A 15638-nucleotide genomic window follows, 5' to 3' on the forward strand; every position below is an offset into this window, starting at 1 on the left:
TGACAGGCCCAAAGAGAGAGAGGCCAGCTCCTGAGCAGTGCCACTCACTGCAGTCCCATGCAGAGAGCCCCCTGCCCTTTCACCAGCCCTCCCCAGCCTCTGTGGGAGGCTCACTGCACTGATCCAGCCCTGCAGCAGTGTGGTTGCACCCATGCATGGCAGTGGTGGCACTGTGAGGGCTGGAGGTTGATGCCCATGTTCTCCCTCTCCCCTCCAGATGCTCTGCTGGACTGCGTGGATACTGGAAGGTATTGGAAGTATGGGACAGGGAGCATGAAGCAATGAGGGAAAAGACAATGGGGTAGCAGTAGAAGGGAACTGTTGAAAGGATGAAGGTGGAAGAAGAAAATGGGTAATAGAAGCGGAAGAAAGAACAGCTCTCTCTCCTCTCCTGCTCTTCTCCTCTTGCCAAAGTCGTCTGTATCCTCCTTCTTGATCATTTCTACCTCTTTGGACAAAGGCCCTTTCATTGACCATTTACTTTTTCTCAGACAAAAACAGAAATCCCAGGACGCTCTTTTCACCTCTGACATTTCTATTTGTATTTACATTCATTCAGACTCGGTCAGACTTTGGTGTTTTCTCCTGAGGCCATGGAAGCTGCCATTGCTCCAGGAAGAGTAAGATTAAAGTGTGTAAAAACTCAGGGGGTTCTCTGTGGGCTTTTCCTCCCCCATGAAGACGTCTGGCTCGCTGGCTACCAATATTTGTGAACTCTGACTGTTAACATCAACAGAAGTGACTGGTACTGAAAATTTCCAATAGCTATCATTTCAGTGAGATTATGGATTTATGCATGTAGATGAATTGCTTGGTTGTGAGATCCCTATCTACATAATATTTAAATGGCATTACCCTGTTATATGGAGATGAAGGATAGCGCACAGAAATGAAGGGTCATATTGTGAGAAGTGACCCATGGAGACTGCAGAGCATTATATGTACAGGGAGGTATCTGCTTGTAGGCACCCAAGTTTGCAAGAAATAAAATAAGCAAAATTCGATGGATAAAATTTAGGAAAAGGTAAAAAGAAAGTGAAGCAATGGTCAAAGAAGAAGATTATGCTGAGAAGCGTCTCAGTCCCTTTCCCCTTCCCCATGGGCGCACTGCCTGTTGAACTAATGAACAACATTAATGACAGCAGCGTGCCGGAGTTACACAGGCTGCTGGGAAGACGATCTGGCTCGGCCACCTTGCCACCAGCTGGCTGGGAGTTCGTAGCAGCCCTAGTGCTATTCATGGTAGCTCATATGTCACTGCTCCCTGCAAACATAAAATTGATCTAGAGTCTTCCCAAAAATATCAGAGATCCCTGTCTATCTTTCGTTGACCACCAGAGCCAACATTATATAGCTGGAACAGTCTGTGATCTGTGAAAAACAATAAGTCATTGACAAGCTTTCCACCCCAGTAATTGGTTTATGTACCTCCTCCAGGCTAGCATGTAACTCTCTATTTCTAAATGAAAGTAAAACTTCTATTTAGCATCTCACCGTCATTCAGGTATCAGGATCTGTGACGGCAGAGACAAAGGGTTCTCATTCTGGAGGTGATACGTTATTTAAGGGTTACTGGAGTTAGGGTAGAAGCAGGAGCTCTGTACCTCATTCACCTTGTGAATCCAATAACTTAATGCCTTTGAGGAGGTCCCCAAAACAGGGCAAGTCTGTGGGGAAATACCTGAGCAAGAATGTGATTTGTTCAGAATTCCTTTTTATGCAAAGTCTAAGCCATGGAACGATTAGCCTTTTGAAAGAAGAGTTGACCTGATGTGATGAAAACAGAGGAAGCCTTTTATTCTTAGCTGAAATATGTATAAGAACCTTGAAAAGTCTAAAACATTTACTCAAACCTGTTTAGTCTAAGTATAAATTATCCTTTTCAACACTTCAATTAATTTATAAATGGCCTATCATTAACTGGCACTGAACTGGGTGTAAGCATTTTATCACAGAAGGAAGATTCATGTGCAAAAATAAATTTCATACTTTACTGCATACAATGGGCAAGCAATCAAAAAAAAAAAAAAAAGGAAACTGGACAAAAACATTCCCTCAAGGGTTCTGATCTGCCTCGAGGACCACAGAATACGGGACTTTACATGAAAAGAGATATATGCATAAAAGATGTGCAGACCCGTGGAAGAAAATGTCATCTACAAGTCAAGAGAAGTGAAAATCAATATGAGGTATTCGGTCAGATCTTTTTCCGTGGATTTCAGGTTCCCTTCTGGGCGAAATGGAGAAAGCAGTAGTGAAATATTCTGAGCACTCAGGCTGTACAGAGAAAACCTCTGTTTGATATACTATTGCAGGTTGAGGAGAGAAGAAAAACATAACAAAATGAAAGGCCCCTTGATTTTACAGCATACCACCAAGACTCCCTGTCTTCTGGATGAGAAAAAAAGAAGACTCTCTTTGAGAAGAGAGACAGTTTTCCCAGGATGTCAAGGCAAACCTACCATATGCACAGCTTATATGTTAAGGCTGAAGAATAACCCCCTCAACTCAAAGTTTCTGTATACATTGATTCCAAGAGTAAGTTAGGGAAAAAAAAAATGCTGCAAACTCCTTGGTCTTCAAAATTATACAGCTTATGTTATTTTCATATTGTCTAGAAAATACTAGGACCATAGCTATCATTCAATGAAATTGAGCCTGTAGAACAAGGCATCTAGATGTCTGTGAGTTAGATGCTTTTACTCTATTATAGTCCATGGAGATCTAGAAACTTGATTTTTCTGCTGAAACTTAGACATCAAGTGGTGTTCGACTCTTCCTAAGATATCTTACAATATCAGGCATGGCAGATATGATGCTGTATCTACGGGTGACTTAGGGCTTTCTGGACCTGCAGGTGGAGGCCACACAGTACATCCTAGAGCATCTCAAAGGACCAGTGATGGTTATCCATGCATAAGCCAACTGTACAGAGCTCCTAAATCTCTGTCGATTACAATGGAGCTTAGGTACTCAGCTCACAGGTTTCCATGTATACAGATACCTCATCTGAGGTGTTTTATCCACAAGCTTAACTAAAAGTTTACAATTCTAGGCTATTACCACCTTTGGGTACAGCTGACTCTCAAATGCTCTGCATCTCTTTTTCTTCTGTGCTGGGAGTAGAGTCTAGGGGAGTATAAGGCTGAACTCTTCACCATACTTCCAAGGTAGTCCAAGGTAGATTCTTGGACTATTTAATGATTGAAAATCAGAAAGAACTGCCCAAGTATTAAGATCAGTGGAGATAAAGGGATACAGTCTTTTTGGAAATTTCTGCTTTGCTCCTAGTTGTAAAGGGAAAAAGAAAGGGTTGTCATTCTCCTACAATATGGGCACACACATTGGCAGAATGAAAGGAGTGAGCTTGAATACTGGATGATCTTACAAATTAGAACATGTTCATTCACCAGTTCCAGCCCAGTGCCACATTCTTTAGGACAGTAAGGGTGACAGCTCTTATCTGAGAAAGAAAGGGAAATAACAGGGAATAGACTGTATCTTACAAGCATTACATATGTACAAAAAGAGGTTACCAAACATCAGGATTTACCTGTTGTTCCAACATGATGGAAGAACTGCAGAGAATTCCTGAGGGAACTCTTGTGAGTGGTGCTCTAAACTGGTGCTGCAATGGTGCCCTGTGCTGGTGGTGCCTCGCTGAGCTGCATGGGTGAAGGTGAACATACTTTGAGATACTGGGATTGTTTTAGGTTGCTAACATAAGTGGATGTTTTCTTATACATGAGTGGTGCCCTTTATTATCTGTTTTTCTCTGACCAGCCTGGTACTCGTGATGGCATTACATACGTGGGAAAGGAGCTAACTGAATGGGAGGAAAAGGGCCATTGCACTGCCTGCTCAGCAGGGGCCTAAACAGGTCCTGATATTCGGGAGGAGTAATTGTGGGAGGAATCCTACTGTCTCCATACAGCATAGTAAGATTTTGTGAGAGAGTAACGGGGTTGTGGGTGGGATGTGAGCATGATGTGGACTGAGTGCTACATAACGTAGTCTGACACTCAAAAAAAACTCTAATCTGTTACCCTGTTTTGGACTGGAATTACAATGAAATGCTTTACAGGGAGGTGCCAAGATTGCTTTACTCAACAATTTGTTATTATTACTCTAGTAATGCCAAAGTGCTTTAGTCATGTATCAAGACCTTGGCATACTGGGCCCTGTAAAACTCAATCAAAGACTGCGCCTGGCCTAAATCAGTGTTTTCAAGAAACAATAAGAAACTTAGCTTGGAGGAAACACCCAGATTGGGGTGGTTCGGATGTTGTCACATGCTAGACAACATTTAATTCATTATTCAACATGAGAGATGTTCACAGAAGCACAGAAATGCTCCTGCATGTCTTAGCTGTGAACAACTCCCCTGACAAAAGTGAGGTCCAATGAACATAAACACATATCAGTCCATCAGGGTATGTACCTCCTCAGCCTTTTCCAGGGGAAAAGCTAAATGAAGATCATCTGGCAGAGCACAGAGTCCAGCAAAGGGGATGACATATGATGCAGGAGGATCCTGTGTAGGTTTCCATGTGGGATTTGTCTTCAGAAAGCCTATTAAAGTTCCTTCAATCACCCTTGTGGCAAGCATACCTGAGCAGGCTGTTACAGCCATACTCATCTCTGTCTAACCTGGGGCAATCAGATGACAGTGACCACTTTTAAGGCACTTGGCAGGGGTTAGAGAATAGCGTGACAGGTGAGAGATTTACAGATTGAGCTTTTGTGCCTGAAGCAGCCGCTAGTGCTGGCTCCAGGCATCTTCAGCACAAAGTGTGGCTCAACTCACTATACTATGGGGAGCAGAGCCCTGGCTAATCCATGGTGGACATGTAGCTGTAAAGCACTGTGGTTATGCCAGGGGACTGGGAACATCCCTTACTGAATTGAGAGGCTAAAACTGCAGTGATGTCCTCTGTGGGTGCGCAAGTCAGTCACTGCAGAGACCATGATCTGTAGCAAATGTGAGATTGTTGTTATACTACAAACAAAATACAGCCATGGGTACTAGAGCAGAAGGGATTCATTTTTAAACAAACCTGGTCCCAGCACTGATTTCAAATGCAGATTGTGCCTCTTTTCTTTCCCTTCAATAATAGAAGTTTCATAAAGTGCAAGACCATGTACTACAGGGTAAAGGGTAGTAATTTCAGAAATATAAAAACATCGAAGAAGCAAGGCTCTTGCAGTTAAACAGATACACTGAAAGAAAGGTCTCAAGGACTTCAGGGCAGTGGCGTTAGAGGAGCAATTAAATGTGAATCTAAGCAAATATTGCAGATTTTAGGACAGAGGAAGCATTTAAAAATAGCTTAGTCTAAGTTTTTTAGGTGATACAATGGTTTGGTGTCTGTAGTTGCCTGATTTAATTTCAGATATGCATAATTGCTATGAAGACCAACTAGTGAAACTTTTATAGTTCTTAAACGGCAAAATATTTGTGTTACAGCTCTGTGGCTAAATTAAAAATGGTGTCAGGGAAGGACAGCAAAATGCTCCAAGTGGTTTAAGTGGAATAAAATAATTCTGCTTCAGCGGAGCTTCTGAAAAGCTTTTACATTTGTGTCTCAGTTTTATATTTATTGTATTTGAAAGATGTGAAGATATCAAACTATTAGCTAAAGAAGATACTGTAGTGTTTTATGGCCTGAGCAATAGGAGGAGCAAAGTATCTGAAAGATCCCTGGAATAAAAAAAAAAAAAAAAAAAAAAAAAAAAAAAAAAAAAAGCAAACGCTGATGAAAGCATAAATAAAACATGATACCTTATACTTTGTGCTATGATCCAACAAGAAAGCATAAAATATATGTTGATCTAAATGAGAGTGTAATTGATACAGAAAGCAGACTCGGTTCCTGACAAGATAAAGAGAAGTACAGTGGTGACAAGACTGAACACATGTTTGCAGACTGTTTATATTTGTCTTGGTGCCATTTAGCAGAGCACCCTAAGGCAGCAGCTGCACCAATTAAAGTGGTGGGCAAAAAAAGGTGGTGCAGTGGGCTGCCAAGCTGTTTAAACAGATAGCAGTGAAATGTGCAGCACTGTCAGCGTTAGGACAGATCACCAAAGAAGAGAAGAAATCTGTTTGCCACCAAAGCAGAGTAGGGGAATTTGCAGATATGTACCTGCTGGACACAGAGGACTTTCTTCATGAAGTGTTTTTATCTGCAGAGTTTTCATATTAGCACACATGTTCCCTGAAACAAGAATCCATCATCCACAGGAGGAAATCAGAGTCCTCTAAAGGAAGAGAATCCAAACCATTCAAATGGTTTTGAATTTTTATATTATTTTTGAGTCCCGACTCAATAGGGAGTGCATTCAACTCAGCCATCAACCTATGATAAGATAAAGAGTACCCTTCAAATGAGTACCCAAGAAATAGCTGAAGATACAAGTCAGCTCATCTGTTTAGTTGCCTGACATAGGAACTGATCTCACTGAATCACTCTGCCACAGCAGACAAGAGGGAAAATCCATTTTGTCCTACCTGAGTACCTTCTTTATTTTTCCGCTGATTATTCAGAGGACTGAATCCAGCCCACCTGCAAAATTAGCCAGTGGCTGCAGTTGTAGCTCCAGAGGAGAGACTCTTCAATCTAAAGAGAGTGATTATCTTTCACTATATAATCACTAGATTACATAGTGACAGACTATCACTCAACCACTAGCTGTTGCCATTAAGTCCAGTGTACCAAAACATATGTAGGGCAGGCACTTGATCTGTCTTAGGGCCCTGCACTAGATTCAGGTTTTCTCCTTCTGACATGTCCACAAATATGTCAAGCTCCAGAGAGAGCTGTGGCAGATTTCTGGTCCTTCTTTTGCTTTTCTCGAACACTGCAGAGACATTCGTGTAGATTTTCCCAAGTTAGGTACAAGTGAGAAGCATGTTTAAGTAGCTTGGTGAAGAACCACACTAATGTGGCTATACTTCTCAATATGAACTTAAAAGGGACGTGGTCACCACAGCATTGTTGCTCCAGATGTGAGTGATGGAAGAACTGCACAGCCAGAAGGCCAAAAACTCAATGGGCAAAGGAAAGCATGGTACTAAGCATGACTGTTAAAGGGGCTAAGGAGTCTTGCCTTTTGTTTCTCTGGTCACAGAAAAGACTGATCCTTTCAGCAACATGGCACACCTACAAATGCAGAACTGGAAAGCTGGCGAAGCTCCCTCTTTCAGGAGAGAGAGACATACAAATTGTGAATGCTCTGTAAAACTCTTCGTTGTAAGAAAAAAATATATATATATATTATATATATATATTTATTTACTATATGTATATAAAATATATATATTTTTTCTTTTTTTTTCCTTCTCCCAGCACAGTGTCTAACACTGTCCTTCCTGGCATCAGCATAATGAACAATAAGGCATTTTTATGAGCACATTTTCAGAAGTGTTAGGACAAAAGGCAAAAGAGCCATCCTCTGAATTGCTTGCTGGAAGAAGTTATTGACACTACTTTTCTCCACTTTTTTCATGTCTATGGGTCGGGGCTACAGCCCAAGCATTAAAAATATTTAAACATTTCCCATTGAAAGCAATACCTATGATCATAATGATAAGATCACTGACAGAAGCTTTTCTCTGCTGTATACTATACATATGTCAGATGCGATAAAAGAACAATTCGTGAATAGTGCAGGTAAATAAGACAAAATGCAGTTAAAGGAATTAAAGAGCTTAGTAAGCAGAAACAGTGCTGTTTCGTGTGTCGTGTCTTTTTTTTCAGTGAGAACTCTCTACATGCCAGATTTCGCTATCACTAATCATTTTCACAGTAGCAGTGATCAAGAGAAACAAAAATATTTTTTTCTTTTCTTTTCTTTTCTTTTCTTTTTTCTTTTCTTTTCTTTTCTTTTCTTTTCTTTTCTTTTCTTTTCTTTTCTTTTCTTTTCTCTTCTCTTCTCTTCTCTTCTCTTCTCTTCTCTTCTCTTCTCTTCTCTTCTCTTCTCTTCTCTTCTCTTCTCTTCTCTTCTCTTCTCTTCTCTTCTCTTCTCTTCTCTTCCCTTCCCTTCCCTTCCCTTCCCTTCCCTTCCCTTCCCTTCCCTTCCCTTCCCTTCCCTTCCCTTCCCTTCCCTTCCCTTCCCTTCCCTTCCCTTCCCTTCCCTTCCCTTCCCTTCCCTTCCCTTCCCTTCCCTTCCCTTCCCTTCCCTTCCCTTCCCTTCCCTTCCCTTCCCTTCCCTTCCCTTCCCTTTCCCAATGCATTTGGAAAAATTAAGATCTGAAATTGATTCCTTTTTGTTATATCAATAAAGAGTTAACAATTCCAGTCAAGACAGCCAAGGCAAAATATACAAATTCTTGCCTTAGGATAAAGGTTCTAAATTACACATGTAACTTCTTTCTTTTTCTTTTTTTTTTTTTTCTTTCTTTTCATGTCAATGTCTAACTGATGATTGTGCTGAACAAACTGCTACTGTAGAATACCTCTCTAAATTGTTTTTTTTTCTTTTTTCTTTGTTTTTTTTTTTTTTTTTCCTTCCCAAAAGGAAAAATATTCACTCCAAGCTTTTCATGATTTTTTTCATATTAGTTCCAAAAACCCAAACGGTTAATTTCAGGTCTGATTTGGCTAATTCACCAGCTTTCCAGCTAGAATAACATTTTAAATTATGACAAGGCACTTCAACTGCACAGAGATCACTGAACATATTTCAATTAAAGGCTTTACTTTGTACTTGGAGCATGGGCCTTACAGGTAACAATCTACTATTTAATAAATTAAAATACAAAGTGATCTACTTTTCAGCTGCAGATGGATGAGAACATGTTGTAAATAATAAATTACAAGAGAGACTGACAATGTATCCACTGCACATCTTAGATCTTGCATTTATATTGCACTAAATGACTAATCTGTGGTTTGTGTCATGGAATTGTAGAACAAAGTACAAAGAGGTGTATTAAAATAAAAGTGCCTTTCAAAAACAAAGCCCAGTTTTTCTTCCCATCTGCACCCTTGATGATCTGAAGTTAACTGTCAAATCACTGAAGTTGCTGTCCATTACTAGAAATTCAAATGAGAGCAGTGTATAGCTTAGAATAATATAATCATCTTCTTTGGAGACATTTGAGCTGTTCTGATGCTATTTTTTAAATAAATAAAAAAAAAAAATGAAAGATAGAGTGACAGACTGCTCCAGGGTAGTGTTTAGCTAGTTTTCTTTAAAGAGAGAAAAAAAAAAAACAAAGCATTAAAAAAAAAAAAAAGATTAAAGCTATTTTTTTAACCCCATTTATGCATCTGAAATCACGTAGAGCAGCAAGATCAAGAGTCCTATAAATCAGCTTCATCAAAATTAATATATGTTCAAACGTTATAGAAGATGAAGAAATTCTGCTAGCAGTTCTTCAGTTGAGGTTCATTTTCACACAGGATGATATGAAGTGAAGGTTTGCAGAAATCATTGAAGAGTGAATAGATTAGTGATGATATTAATTAATCCTGCTTCTAATATGTATTAGGTTTCAATGGAGTTTTAATGAGAGTCCAACTCTGGTGATAGCTGGCAGGGAAGAAAATACAACTGTGGAAAATTAGACAAAGAAAAAAAAAAAAAAAAAAAAAAACAGTTACACTCTTCAATAAACTTAAGATCCACTATTTTTTGAATATATTCTGAATGCCATCCCAGGAATACCTGAATCTGGATAGGAGGGAGCATTTTCCATCCTCTGTCTGCTGCATTTAAAGGGAGCACAGGATGTGCTGAGAATGAGTCCATAGGAAGTAGAAGTCTTGTGTAGATATCTAGAGGTCCAAGGTTTGGCTGCCCCTGGAATATTTTGGACTTACCTACAGAAAGATGAGCAGACAACATAGGCTGATTCAGTAGTTTCCAGTGCTAGTTTATGATAACCTCTTTTTACACCATTCACAAATTCACGTGGGCTCACTGAGAAATGCAGAGAGATCCATACAGGGAAATCTGACTTTGACAGTTGCTAGTTTCATTAACATGCATCTTCATACACCAGTCATTACAAAGAATAAAATGGTATTAGAAGTGATGAGAAAGTAAAAAAAAAAAAAAAAAAAAAAAAAAAAAAAAAAAAAAAAGGAGAGAAACAGGGCAGAGCCCCTAATGCAGTGTATCTTGCCAGCAAGAAGTGCTTGGATTTAGTGCAGGTGTATTGCTATCTCTAAATATACCCACTTCTGAACATTCAGGTTTAGGAATACGGGGCCCTACTTCTTCCTCGTTATAACATACCTTGTAAATAAATTAAGTTAAGAAAGAACAAGAAATATGGTTTGATAAAAAGAACATTTAGATTATCCATGGTTTTAGCATAGAATAAACTTTAGGTTGTCTCTCAGTTTCCACTGAAAAAGACAGGAAACTAAAAGACATATAAACCAACTGGAAGCACTTGTAAACTTCTAACTAAAATACCTACCAAAAAAAAGTAATTTCTTAATTGTTTTTTTGACCATTTAGGCACCAAATCTACATCTTCATTGTGTTGTTGAGGTTATTTTCAAGTTAGCTGCCATGAGGTACTGTAAAATTTGAAGGCTTTAGGGCTTTTCTGCAGTAAGACCATTTAGCAGGCATCAGCTGTCAAATGGGGCCGAAATGTGGAGAGAAGATGAAAAACAGAACAAAACTTGAAGGTCCTCCCTCACACCACACTCAGAGCTAGATGCCCTGCTTTTTGTCATTGTCCACCAACAGGAGTAGAAGCTAATGTTCCACACAGTATTAAAAAAAGGACACTGTCAACCTAGCTTTAATAAATTAAATCAAAATCTAATAAAGCTACTTTCTCAAAAGGGCACCTGCCTCTGAGATCATCTCCTCTATATTCTTTCTCATTATTTAAACTAATTTTATCTAATTTAATTTTTTTATTACTTTTCCATTCTCTGCTGCTGTATGAGACCATTTCTTCCCTTTACACACATGCAAGCAACTTCAAAATATTCCCCTGAGGATGCTTGGAAATACAGCTGAGATCTCAGGGACCATGTCACTGCTTTAGGTACCCACATGTATCCACCTGTGTCTGTTCTTTGCTTCTCCTCTTCCTTAGTTTCATGCAGAACAAGGCTAATTGGGAAAAACTATTAAGTCTAATGCTGCAATTCTTAACTGCCCTTTCTTAGTTGGTGCATGATATTACAGTACTCTAATACTTATGAAGAGGGTTTGAAACCCCTGAGAAAGAGAGGAGACTATAGTATTTGCATCCCAAGTAGCTGCTCTGTCCACTAGGCTATCATACAGAAAGGTGGTAGCAGAAGCAAATATGTTTTAAAAGGTTGGAGCAAGCCCAGCGTTTTAAAGAGATGACCTTTTTTAAGTGCATGATCATGTGAGGAGAAAAGGAAAAGAGGTGGCATGACTATGTCAAAACTGAGACTGAAGACGTTTCTTGAAGAAAAACTCAACATGAGCCATCAATGTGTGCTTGCAGCCCGGAAGCCCAACTGTATCCTGGGCTGCATCAAAAGCAGCATGGCCAGCAGGTTGATGGAGGTGATTCATCCCCTCTGCTCTGTTCTCATGAGACCCCACCTGGAGCACTGTGTTCAGTTCCGGGGCCCCCAGCATAAGAAAGACATGAAAGTATTAGAATGAGTCCAGAGGAGGGCCACAAAGATGATCAAGAGGCTGGAGCACCTCTCCTATGAAGACAGGCTGATGGAGTTGGGGTTGTTCAGTCTGGAGATCACAGACTGCCCAGAGAGGCTGTGGATGCCCCATCCCTGGAGGTGCTCAAGGCCAGGTTGGATGGGGCTTTGAGCAACCTGGTCTGGTGGGAGGTGCCCCTGCACATGGCAGGAGGGTTGGAACTAGGTGGTCTTTAAGGTCCCTTCCAACCTCACAGACTCCACTTCAGTGCACGTCACAGAGCAGTTGCAGCTGCAGTTCACAAGCACAGTTCCTTACGGATGAATCTAAACTGATAAATGTGTTTTGAGATTACATTATTTTTTCTCCAGCCACTAGTGGGCCTCTGTGGGACTTGACCTCATCTGAAGGAAAGTCCTCCAAAATACAAGTAGTGTGAACAATGGATCAACTGTATGAACTTTTTTGCTCTGTAGATACATTCCTATTATGTCACAGTGCTTCCAAATGTACATAGCCTGTGTGACCTTGAGTCACAAAGCTAGCCCTAGCCTTATCTAGCAAGGAATTAACCATCCTTATTAGCATTTTTGGAGGCAAAAATATTTTTTACTTCCGGAGATCAAGTTCTTACAGACTTCTTAAATTAATTCTTCAAAATAAGTCTTTAAGACTGATGATACCTGCCTTAATGTTCATGTATCTTATATAATAACATTAAAATATTAGAAGCCCATTTAAGGCATCTTCTTGTACTTAAGAGAGAGCTTTAAAGCATGTTAAGCAATTCATGTGTTTTGCAGTGACTCTTGAGTAATAATAAATTTTAATCATTATGGAAATTGAATAATCTCAGTATGGCAGGCTGGAGAAATGAGCTGATAGGAACATCCTGCAGTTCAACAAAAGCAAATATACCTGAAGAGGAGAAATCTCATGTACTAGTAGATTCTGGAAGTCAGATCGCTGGAAGTGATGTTTGCAGAAAAGGTGTTGGGGATCATGATAGATACTGCCCCTGGGAGTGTTCAAGGAAAGGCTGGATGTGGTGCTTAGGGACATGGTTTAGTGGGTGTGGGTGATATTGGCGGTAGGGGGATGGTTGGACCATCTTGGAGGTCTTTTCCAACCTGAATGATTCTGTGATTCTGTGTTACACTGTTGAGAGGCTAGAGCCTGAGCTGGAAAACGTCATGTGGAACATGTGGAACAAGGTAGGTAAGACTGCAATTTGCAAGCTCCTGCAGTTCTGCCACCTAACCTAACCCATAAAAGTGGCCTAAAAGAAAGCTGGAGAGGGACTCCATCAGGGAGTGTAGTGATGGAACAAGGAATAATGGCTTTGAGCAAATGGAGGAAGATTTAGCTCAGATGTGATGTGAGGAAGAAATTTTCCAGAAAGTGAGGAAGAAATTATCAGAGCACAAAGCACACATGGGAATTAGGGCTGAAGATGCACCTTGCTTCTGTTCTTTTATTTAAATTAATTTTAATTACCTAAAAAACGGTGTTAAAAATAAACCCAGGGCACAGGATAGGAGGTGGAGGGCAGTCCCTGTGGCTGAGGGACAGCCTTTCGCTCTGGCAAGCCAAATGGCCCCGCAGGACCCAGCCCCAGAAAAGGGGCCCTCAGACCCCCCAACACTCCTCCTTCTTCCACATGAGGGCATATTCCAGGCCACTCCCAACACAGCTGTCTTTGGCCAAGCGTAGGCCTCTCCATCACAGAGACTTGCTGAGGTCACAGTGGCCACCACTGCCCCACCTTTTCTCCAGGCCCTATAAAATAGATCCCCTGCAGCTGGCCCACCACTTGCTCAGCTACTAGGTTCTCTGAGAGCCAGTGTACATGGCAGGAATTAGGCTAGAAGAAGCAAGGTGAGCGGCAGCCCTCCTCGGTGTGAGGACAGCGATGCAGTCTGAGGAAACACCGAGAAGGAATGCACCTGATGAGAAGTGTCTTGGGCAGAGGGAAAGCACCTGCGGCACAACAGACACCAGTGCCCAAGGGACCTCTGGCACCCAGCCCACAGACACATATCAGCAGTACCACTGGCACCGCAACAACACAGGGAATGGGCTGCCCCCTCAGCCATACAGCAACAGAGGATGTCCAGAGGATGTTACCTGCAGGATGTCCTGGCAATAGAGAACTCAGTTGCTGATTCACAGGGGTTGTGTGAGTGCTTCTTTCCCATCTGCCAGCCCTCATGTGAGAGGTGGCACCCCTTCTGAACAGAGCCTCGAGGAAGAGCACAGGAGAGGACCCAGCTTCCTTCAGGCTGCTGCACTCGGGTGACAGGAGGAGTCCCTGAGGGCCATCATGCACCTTTAACATTTGTGAAAGTAGACTGAGGGATGAAAGTAGTAGTGTTTAAGCGATTATGGGTGGCTAATTTCTTATATTAGGAGTGAGTTTCTATATCTGAGTAATTGGTAATGACAGACACAGAGAAGGCTGAGTGAAGACTCAGCAACTTCTTTGCCTCCGTCTTCACTGACAGACAGGCTTCCCAAGTCTTTCATTTCCCTGAACCTGTAGATCGAGGCTGGGGAATCAGTCCCACCCACTGTAAGTGAAGAGCAGGTTTGAGACCACCTGATGAATCTAAACAGGTACAAATCTGTGGGACCTGATGACAAGAATACCAGGGTCCTGAGGGAACTGGTTGATGTAGTTGCCAAGTGTCCCTCCATCATAGTTGAAAAGTCCTGGCATTTGGGTGATGTCCCTGGTGAGTGGAAAAATGGAAATATCATGTCCCTACTCTTCAACAATTAAAACAATTAGGATATATTTCTTCTCAGAAGGAGCAGTCAGGCATTGCAACGGGTTGCCCAGGGAAGTGGTCAAGTCGCCACCGTCCTTGAGGGTGTTCAAGGAAAGGTTGGACATGGTTCATAGTGACATGGTTTAGTGGGTGTCATTGATAGCAGGGTGTTGGTTGGACCAGATGATCCTGAAGGTCTTTTCCAATTCTATAATTCTATGTATTTGGGTATATGGCATTCCCATTTGAGACTCATCTGAATAGTTTATTTTTTTCTTTTTCCATAGCAGCTCAGCAGTTACTGTCTTTTTCCTGTCAGTCTTTTGGGTAGGTAGAAAAACAAAGTTCCTCCTCATATCCATATCATTTCCCACAAACTGGACTGCTCTGGGAACCCAGGTCATATTTCCCGAATGTGCTATTTCAGAGAATATAGGCGGTACTGTGCAGAAAGCTGACCAGGGCTATGTGCAGTATCAGTACTTGTCTCTGGAGCTAAACCACATCAATGATAGCCAATGAGCCTTTAAAAATCCTTCACTAAAGAAAGAGCTTCCATGTAAGAAATTGCATACTGTTGCCATAAAGTATATGGCTTCCACCTGAAAGACCACAGCAGTGCTGGTGGCCTAGGAAGGTGCTGAGGCTCTGGTCAGTGTGGTTTGTGCAGACAGACCTTTACCACGTTGTGTCTTGCTGACTGTGGTGCAGTTTCACAGAATCACAGAATTTCTAGGTTGGAAGAGACCTCAAGATCATCGAGTCCAACCTCTGACCTAACACTAACAGTCCTCCACTAAACCATATCCCTAAGCTCTATATGTGAACTTCATCTGCTTCCCAATTAACACTAGGACCTTCATGAGCTACAATGTTAATTCAGTTGTGTAAAGCCATCAGATCAAATGTGAATGATTTTATACTTTCGGCTGGTGTTAACTGTGCAGGCCAGATGTAACCACACAGGAATAATATTTTGCTCCGTGTTTGAGGCTACCAGCAGTTCACAAGACAATTCAACAGCAATGTCCAGGAGCATCTACAGAAGTCAATGAAACTGAAACAAAATTTGTTGCTGATGGTGCTTAGCATATACTCCAGCACTTACATTTGCATTGCTGGCAATCACAACGTGGTTGTAAAGTGACAGATGTGGAATTAAACCGTTGAAGAACAATAAAAATTAGAATCCCCTTAAACCAGTTGTACATGATGATCACTTATCAGAACATGGCTGTATTGTAACATATGGCCCAT

This window comes from Netta rufina, assembly GCF_964035555.1.
Source record: "Netta rufina genome assembly, chromosome: 1".
In the NCBI taxonomy this organism is placed as follows: Eukaryota; Metazoa; Chordata; class Aves; order Anseriformes; family Anatidae; genus Netta; species Netta rufina.